The sequence below is a fragment of the Cupressus sempervirens genome, chromosome 11, assembly GCF_028749045.1.
Source record: "Cupressus sempervirens isolate cs-2001-9-10 chromosome 11, ASM2874904v1, whole genome shotgun sequence".
NCBI classification, from domain to species: Eukaryota; Viridiplantae; Streptophyta; class Pinopsida; order Cupressales; family Cupressaceae; genus Cupressus; species Cupressus sempervirens.
Genome location: NC_143128.1, coordinates 638136733 through 638145591, shown reverse-complemented (window position 1 = coordinate 638145591; position 8859 = coordinate 638136733).

Below are 8859 nucleotides of genomic sequence, written 5' to 3'. Positions count from 1 at the left end.
GAGACATATAGTTCTCTATAGGAGATTATGTCATGGTACACTCAAAAAAATCCTTGTTGTAGAAGGGTGTGCCCACTAAACTATAGATGAAGAGTGTGGGACCTTGTAAAGGCATAGCAAAATATGGAGCCAATGCATATAAGGTTGATTTTCCATCAGATTTGGGCATTTATCATATCTTCAATGTGCAAGACTTCATTTAATTTAAAGGTCCATTGCCTAAGAGTTCCCACAATAGTCATAGAATTATTACTGATCTGGACCCTATAATGATGCCTTTATCAATCAAGTTGGAAGCTGAAAATGTGTTGGACTCTAGAGTCAAGAAAGCTATCAGGCATTAGGTGTATATGGAACATCTCATCAAGTGGAGGCACAAACTATATTCAAAAGCAACTTGGATTACTAACATAGACGTCAACAATGTGGGCATCTCCAAAGATCACTTGTCTATAGGAGTGACAAGTTTTTTTGTATGGGGGAGTATGGTGTAGGGGCACCTAGGTAAGGCTCATGGAAGACCTAGGGTTCCTAAGTTATTTTTTCTTGTAGTGGTACTAGCCACACCACTATAGTAATAAAGGGACTAGCTTGGTCCTAAGTTGAGGTGTGTTAAGTATAGGAAGACTTGTTAGGCCTTAGTTGCTCTTAGTTGCAAGTGTGCCCATTTTTGGCCAAATGGCGTATTTGTGTGATTTTGAGAGAAGAATGACCAAAAAAGTGATTTAAGATCCTTTTTAAATTTTTTAAGACCTTATTAGGCTTTTGGGACAAGTTTGATTGCAAAATCCAAAAAGATGTAAAAGTTGCTCAAAAGTTGTCAATGTTGTAATTGACAACATTGGCAACTCTTTGTTGCATAAGAGAAACTTCATGTATGGGGCTTGATAGTGGTCTGAAATAGTTTTTTTTGACCTTTGGACAAGTATTTAAGGCCATACTTGACTTGATCAAGGTTTTGGAAGGAATTTGGATTTGTGTGTACGAACTTTACAACATGAATAACAGTTATAGTTCTTGACTTTCTAAGTTTTGAGTGCTTTAATGGATTAGATAAAGCGTGATAAATAATAGAAGTGTTATATTAATTCATTTTAAGGTTCTATGTGGTATTATTTTGTGATTTTATAGGTTTCTAGTTAGTGGTTAAAATTCTTTTGTGTTCTACTAGCCTATTGTCCTAAACCAGGCAATTGGTAAAGATGGGGTCATAGAGCCTCTTTCCATCGTGGAATCTACATGAGATTTTGGGATCAAGAATATTACTACATAGACATACTATACAGTGAAGGAGGGGCCCTGGGAAGCAAGGATGGTATTTTGAAGGTGATTCCCTAGGTGAGCCAGAGTTTCATGGCTAGGGATCACAATATGTTGCAGAGGTGTAGGAGGGATTGAAAGCACTAATAGCTTCAATCAAGAATTCAGAAGTGGTCAAATAATGAGTTTAAAATTTTCAAATAAAATGGGAGGCAATGATGAAGGTTCATTGGAGGGGAAAACTTACATCTCATCAGACATGCTTTAATGCCTTGTAAATCCTAATTTTTAGGCCCAATTATAGGTCGTACTATACAAACTATTTGGAAGCCTAAGACCTCAAGAATTCTTTAGTTCTCTAAGAAGGGTATCTAGATAAAAGGTTAGTTTAACCCATTGTTAAAGAATTTTGTAATTTATTCAAGGTTTTCATCAAAAGTAAGGCTAATTGCTTGTAGCCCTATTTGGAAGCATTTTGGTGTGGTTCTTGGAACTCGATTAGGGTTACAATGAAAAATGTCATTGTAGGTCTTGGAGAGGATCCTAATTCCTTCCTATATGGTTATATCTCAATTTGGATCAATAGTGGAATATTTTGGGGAAGATTGTGGAGTTGGTGAAGAGGGATCAATGAGGGCTAATACAACCCTAGGAAGTGGTGTAAGGAGTTGTTGTTCTATCTAATTGGTGTTCACTAGTTGAATGGAGTAGGACCTAATAGATAGGATCCTAAGGAGAGTGGGGGTAGTAAGAAACCCTATTAGGTCAAGAGAAAGACCTAAGGAGACCCTAGAGAAAGTTGGGGTAGGAGCAATACTAGTGTTACATCATTATGAAACAAAGGCAATATAGTTTTGCAATAATTTGTATTCAATTTTTATCATATTAAAATAGAGTAACCCTATAAACTAATTTATTCATTGTATGATGAGGAAGTGGGTACTTCCATAAGTAGCTACGTGAGTTAAATTAAATGAAGTGTGAAATTTTATTCGTATAAAGCAATAAATGCTATGTGAGGCATTACCTTGTTTTTGTGAGGCTATGAAGGATATGTGATGAATTACCTTGGTTAGTGAGGTTCTAATGTATGCTATTTATGGAATCAATTTTTTTTGCTAGTAAGATGTAGTTTCCCCACTAATAGGATCAGTTAGGGACAAGTAATACCTACAAAATAAAGATTAGAATCACAATAATAATAAAACTAACTATATTATTCTACCCTCTAAGTTAACCCCAATCATAAGGACATATCTAGATTGAGCTTCATAACTCATAGCTACTTTGTTGTCATCCCGGGAGCACACCCCTTAAGATTCTTCTTGGTCGAGCATCCTCTATCCAAGGCCAACGACATATGCATATGTTTGACAACATCAAAATATTCCAACAACATGGAGAATTCTTAGCCATGGTTGTTGGTTTAAGGTGTTAATACCTTGCTCCCCCCATGCTTTGAGTCTTATAATTCTCCAAATAGATTAATGTATTATTATAGACAAATTTACCTATAGAAATTATGAGAAGTTAAATTCAATTCTATTGATTGACAACAAGGGATTCCAATATTTCAATACATCTTCGAGGATCCCTTAATCTGGCTTCCTAACCCTCTGGGAGGATCCCTTGTGTTCATGAGGAACAGTCTTCAAAAATTTGGCCTTCTTCCCTAAAAATACCTTTCAAGTCAAGCCTCATAATCCTCTGGGAAGACCCTTTGGGTTCCTCATAACGATCCTCAGTTAGTTAGCCATTATCCTTCAAAGACCTACGAGACTATCTTAACAAATGTATTACATTTCTCTTCAGTAGATTCTTTAATATAAATAAATTCATAAACATAATTAAATAAATATAATCCATAAACATACCTTTCTCACCTTCTTCTTTTCTTGGTCCATGTGGCTCTATCCTTAGTCGACCCTTCAATGAATTATTCCTTCTAGATTATCTCAACTCTATATTTACTTTCCAAAATTCTTCATTTTCTAATTATAAGGAAAGGAATTTTTTTTTTCCATTTCTTCTTTTCCAAGAGTCACAACCTTTCATAATAAAAATCTTTTGAAAAGTCACAACACTTCATAGTTATAATCCTTTTGAAAAGTCACAACACTTCATAACTAAAATCCTTTGGAAAAGTCCCAATACTTTATAATCAAAATATTTTTTGAAGAGTCACAATTGTTCATAATTATGACCCTTTCAAAGGTTCATATCCTTTTAATATCATTGATACCTTTTTAGAAAGTCACTTTGTATTTTCTTTGTTTTACTTTCCTCTTCCATTTTTCCTTTTTGAACTCCTCCGCTCTCCTCTTCCTTTTTTCTACTCTCTAAAATAAACTCTCCTCCCTTTTATATCTTAATTTTTAGGAGTCATGTCTATTTGTTGAACATCTCTGAACTTTTTGTTAGATTTAGTTAATTTATATTATTCTATGTTACATTATTTACTTACTTACTTATTTGTGTTTATTTTATTTACTATTAAGTTCTAGAAAGTTAACATACTTTCTACAATATTGTCTCTTGTATTTAATTTTATTTCTTTCTTTACTCATTAAAATTTTATTATTATTTTTTAATTATTTAAAATATCACACTAAATATTATTTTACTAATAATATAGGTTAACAATATTATTTTCTTGTTTTATATTTTACTTTTAGTTTTAATATAACTTTATTATTTATTTAGTAACATTGTATTATCTAATTATTATTAAAATTCTATCTTAAAATGAGGATATGACATAAGACATAATAAAAGGATTTAGAAAGTATTTTTTCACCCTGAGGGGGGTTTTCATTATAAACAAAGTTTCAATGTACATAAGCCTTATTAATGATATTATCTTGCATCTAAAGCACATACACTTAATGGTATCATTGGATATGACATTCATTTTAAGTCAAAAGTTTAATATTATTTTATAGATTATTAATTCACCCCCCTTTCAGTGATCATGTTACTCCAACAACCTAATGTACTCAATGTTAACCCTCCTAGACCAATCCAACTAACTACCCAACTTACGGCTAGTTTTAATAGCAAAGAACAATAACAACAACCTATTTATTTTATAAATCTCAATCAAAACCTTGTGTATGTTGTGAATATAAGTAAATCCATTCAAGGTTTGGAACAAGGTTGTTAGCCCCAACTTCTCTTGCTATAATTGAGGCACCTATTGAAGATTTAGATCATCAAGTATTCCTAGTATACTTGTAAATATAAATTTGATTAGGAAAGTTGAACTTCTTGGAAAAGTCGACCCGAATCCTCCATTTCAACAAAGGGTAGAAGTTGGGATAACCAAGCAGAAGGAGAAAAAAGCCTTTGATACCCTTGACCAATTAAACCATACATATGTGAATATTCCCTTGTTTTGGTCCATCCAAGATGTTCTTATTTATGGTAAGACCATTAAGTAAGATTTCCTAAAGAATCCAAGAAGGAAGAGAAAAGATCCCCAAATAATGTAGGCACTTGTACAATTGTCAATTGGTAAAGTCAAGGTAACAAGTATTCTAATCTTGGTAGCCTAGTAGTTAAAGTCATCACTAATGGGATCCAAGTAAAAAATTCCTCAAAATACTTAGAGTTATTCACTAATGTCATGACTAAATATATCAAGAAAAATCTTAAGATTCCAATCTTAAGGTGTCCATGTACTTTCTTACAACTTGTAGATAGTTCAACAGTCAACCCAATGGGATGGTAGAAGACTTGGTAGTTCTTGGGAGTACCTAAAAAACTTTATGATACTTTCTGCTAAAGCCACCCTAGTAGGATATCCTATTATTCTAGGAAGACCTTGGTTAGGAGAAATTGTTGTCAATATAGGGCTCTAGTTAGGAGACATGACTATCTACAATTGTTTGACTACAAAGAAGTTAGCCTTATATCCTCCTACACAACCCCAACCTAGACTAGTGTAGTCAGTATGGCCAGACTTGGGAGAAGAAGTAAAGGACGTTAGCTTAGTAGTACAACTTATGATGTGGGAGAGAGATCATTTTATGTAGTTGCAGGAAGAATATGAGGTACTCAACAATATTATGTGGAGAAATTATAGAATTACAAAGAAACCTTTCGGATGATTCTTTACTTAAATTTTTGTATTGCAATTCTTTCTCCTTGAGCTTGGTTCATCAAACCTTCTAGCATCATAATATTTTTTTATAGACTTCCACCTTTTTATATTCAAATGTCTTATCTCACATAAGCCTCTACTATTGAGTTGACCAAGAAAATAGAAGTTTCCCCAATCCATTGTTTAGTATCAATAATAAATTTAGTTTGGAGTGGTAATTATCCTTAAATAAATTGTTGAAAAACCATAAATAGGCCTTTGTTTTGGATTACGGTGATGTGAAGGGATTGGATTCTAAGTTGTAAACTCAATTAATTTACATCAAGGAGGATAATATGCCAATCAAACTGTCTAAAATAAGAAAAAAATATTCCTTAATGGAGATAGTAAAAGCTAAGTTACATGAATTGTTGAATGTTAATTCTATCTATCCTATCCTTGTAAGCCAGTGGGTATCACCTATTATTATTGTTCCAAATAAAAAGAAAAAAGTGGAGAGTTTATGTAAATGACAAAGAATTGAATATCGGAACAAAAAGTGATCACTTCCCACTATCATTCACATATTAGGTCTTAAGATTCCTTAGGAGGGATTTATTTATTTATTTATGGATAGGTTTGGTGGTTATAATAAAATTAGGATTTCTCCTATAGATCAAGAGGAAACCATGATTTGGGGAACTTATGCCTACTTTTTAAAAATTAATATAGAGGCAATGGGGACTAAAAAAATGGGGAGTGGAGTGGAGTTAAGCAGAGTAGATGTGCGAAGTGGAGCAGGGAAGCAAAATTTTGAATGGGACTTCGAGCAGGAAACTAGCAAATCATGGGTAGGATGATCAAATTGCAGGCCTCAAGTAGGATAATGATGAAGGAAAGGGGGATGAAACAAAAGATGGGGACCCATGAGTTTTGCAGCCACATCCAAGAGAAAAAGATAATCTTGCTCCAAAACCAAAGGCATCTATAGGGAGCCTAGGGGCTTGGGGGCAATGGACCAATTTGTTCATAGTCAAGCCATCAACTACTCTAGTGGTTAAGTTCATTGGCCCTTGACCAAATATTGACCTGGTGTGAATCTTTGCTAGAAATAAGTGGGATTTGAAAGGTCAGGTTGAAGTAACGAATATGGCTAAAGGCTATATGTCTTTTGAGTTTCCCTGCCCTGCAGATTACTCAAGGATTCTCTGTGCGGGAAACTAATTGATGGGGAAATCTACTCTTATACTACACAAGTGGACTTCCAACCTTGACCTCAAAAATGATTTACTAACCTAGGCCCTAGTATAGATTAGATTGCTAGAACTTCCCTTGGAATACTGGCATGAAGATATGTTTGATGGTATCACCAACTTTTTTGGGTAGTTGCTATCTATTGACCCTATTACTATAGCCTAGAAAAGATTCACATATGCCAGACTATGCGTTAGAGTGGTCGACGGCTAGGATATGCCTCAAGTGATCAAGTTTCAATCATGTTTGGGAAGGCGAGTGTAGCACATAGATTATGACAATGTACCTTTTTCTTGCTTCCATTGCAAAAAGGAAAGACAGAAAGAAAAGGCTTGCCCTATTTTCATAGAGAAGGAAAAGGCTCGCAACGCTCAAAATAAACAAGGGAAAAGAAAGGATAATCAACACAAATTATTGAATCAAGCGGAGGCTCCTAGGAAGGTGTGGAAGGAGAAATAAACTGATGGAAAGATCCCTAAGGGATAGGTCTTGGAGAGAGAGACAAGATGAAGACCCCACTAGATCACCACACTTTGGAAGGAAGAGAAGAAAATAAGGAGTTGGAACAAAAAAAGACCTTATCGAAAACAAGCAAGAAGGACTCAAAATAACTAGAGACTAACCCTAAAATCATTACTCTGAAAGGGGGAGTTGATGATGTGGTTTGTATAAAGAATATAGAAGAAGATGAGACCATAGTGAAGGAAATCAATGAGGAGATCACAATAAAGGACACTAATGAAGTATCTTGCATTCTTGACACCTAGGATGGGGATTCTATGGAGGTGCAATGACAACCTCTTACATAGGAATCAAACTTTAGCAAAAGAAATGGGGTTTCCCCTACAACAGTGAATAGATTTCTTAAGATGGTCTCTGCCACCACTTCTAGCCATTTCTCCCAGATGGAGGCTCTTTTTGATAGCTATAAATCAAGATTAAGAAAAATAAAAACAATAGGGATCCATTGTCAGTATCACCTGCAGCAATGAGAAGTAGGGTAAAAGCTGACATAGGAAGTAAATCCAACACTCCAAGTAGGAAGAACAAGCTTCAAATTAGAAAGGAAGAAACAAGGTGGAATATTATGGATGGGACCTAGAGAACCATCCAGGAAACATGCACCCAAAAAAATTGTGAATGTCATCTCCTAGAAAATTTGTGGACTCAATGGAATCTACAAACAATAAATTGTTATGAATATGATTAGGGATCATAGGATAGATCTATTTTTTATTTAGGAAACTAAAATGAAGAAGGAGAAAGTTGAAGAGATTTTTTTCAACTTTAAAATTAGAAAAAAAAAAAAAAAAAAAAGGGATCCATCGTCAGTCTCACCTGCAACAAAGAGGAGCAGGGTAAAAGCTGATGCATGAAGTAAATCCAACACTCCAAGTAGGAAGAACAAGCTTCAAATTAGAAAGGAAGAAACAAGGAGGAATATTATGGATGGGACTCAGAGAACCATCTAGGAAACATGGACCCAAAACAAATTGTGAATGTCATCTCCTAGAAAATTTGTGGACTCAATGGAATCCACAAACAAGAAATTGTTATGAATATGATTAGGGATCATAGGATAGATGTATTTTTTATTTAGGAAACTAAAATGAAGAAGGAGAAAGTTGAAAAGATTTTTTTCAGTAAAGGAATGAAGAACATGACTACAAACTCTGAAGGGACTTCTGGAGGTTTGTTAGTAATCTTGAAGGATACCTTTGAAGCATACATCATTTTTCACAAAGGTAATATTTTACTCATGCATTTCAAAAATCCCAAGGACCAGGTCAACTGGTATATTTTGAATATATGCGCCCCTAATACTAAGTACAACCGAATAATTTTTTGGAAAAGAATTTGTGATTTTTTGGCCTTGGTCCAAGAACCCAAGGGTATTATTATGGGTGATTTCAATACCCCTCTTTTGATTGTGGAGAAGTTAGGTGGGCTCCCACCTAACTTGGATAGCAAGCAACACTTGGCTGCCATGATTAGAGACCTAGCCCTTTTGGATGTTGAGCTCAAGGGAGGCAAATTCAGTTGGTCTAATAGGAGATGATGAGAGCCAATTATAACCTATTTAATGCTCTATTTTAATCTATCTTATGCACTTTCCTACATACTTCTCTATTCCATTTGTATCCCATTTCATTCCATTTTACCATTATAATGTTGCATATAGTTTAATATAATTAAGTAGTATTTAATATTGTTTTGGGATTAAAATATGAAAAATTTATTGTTGATTATGTTTTACTAATCTT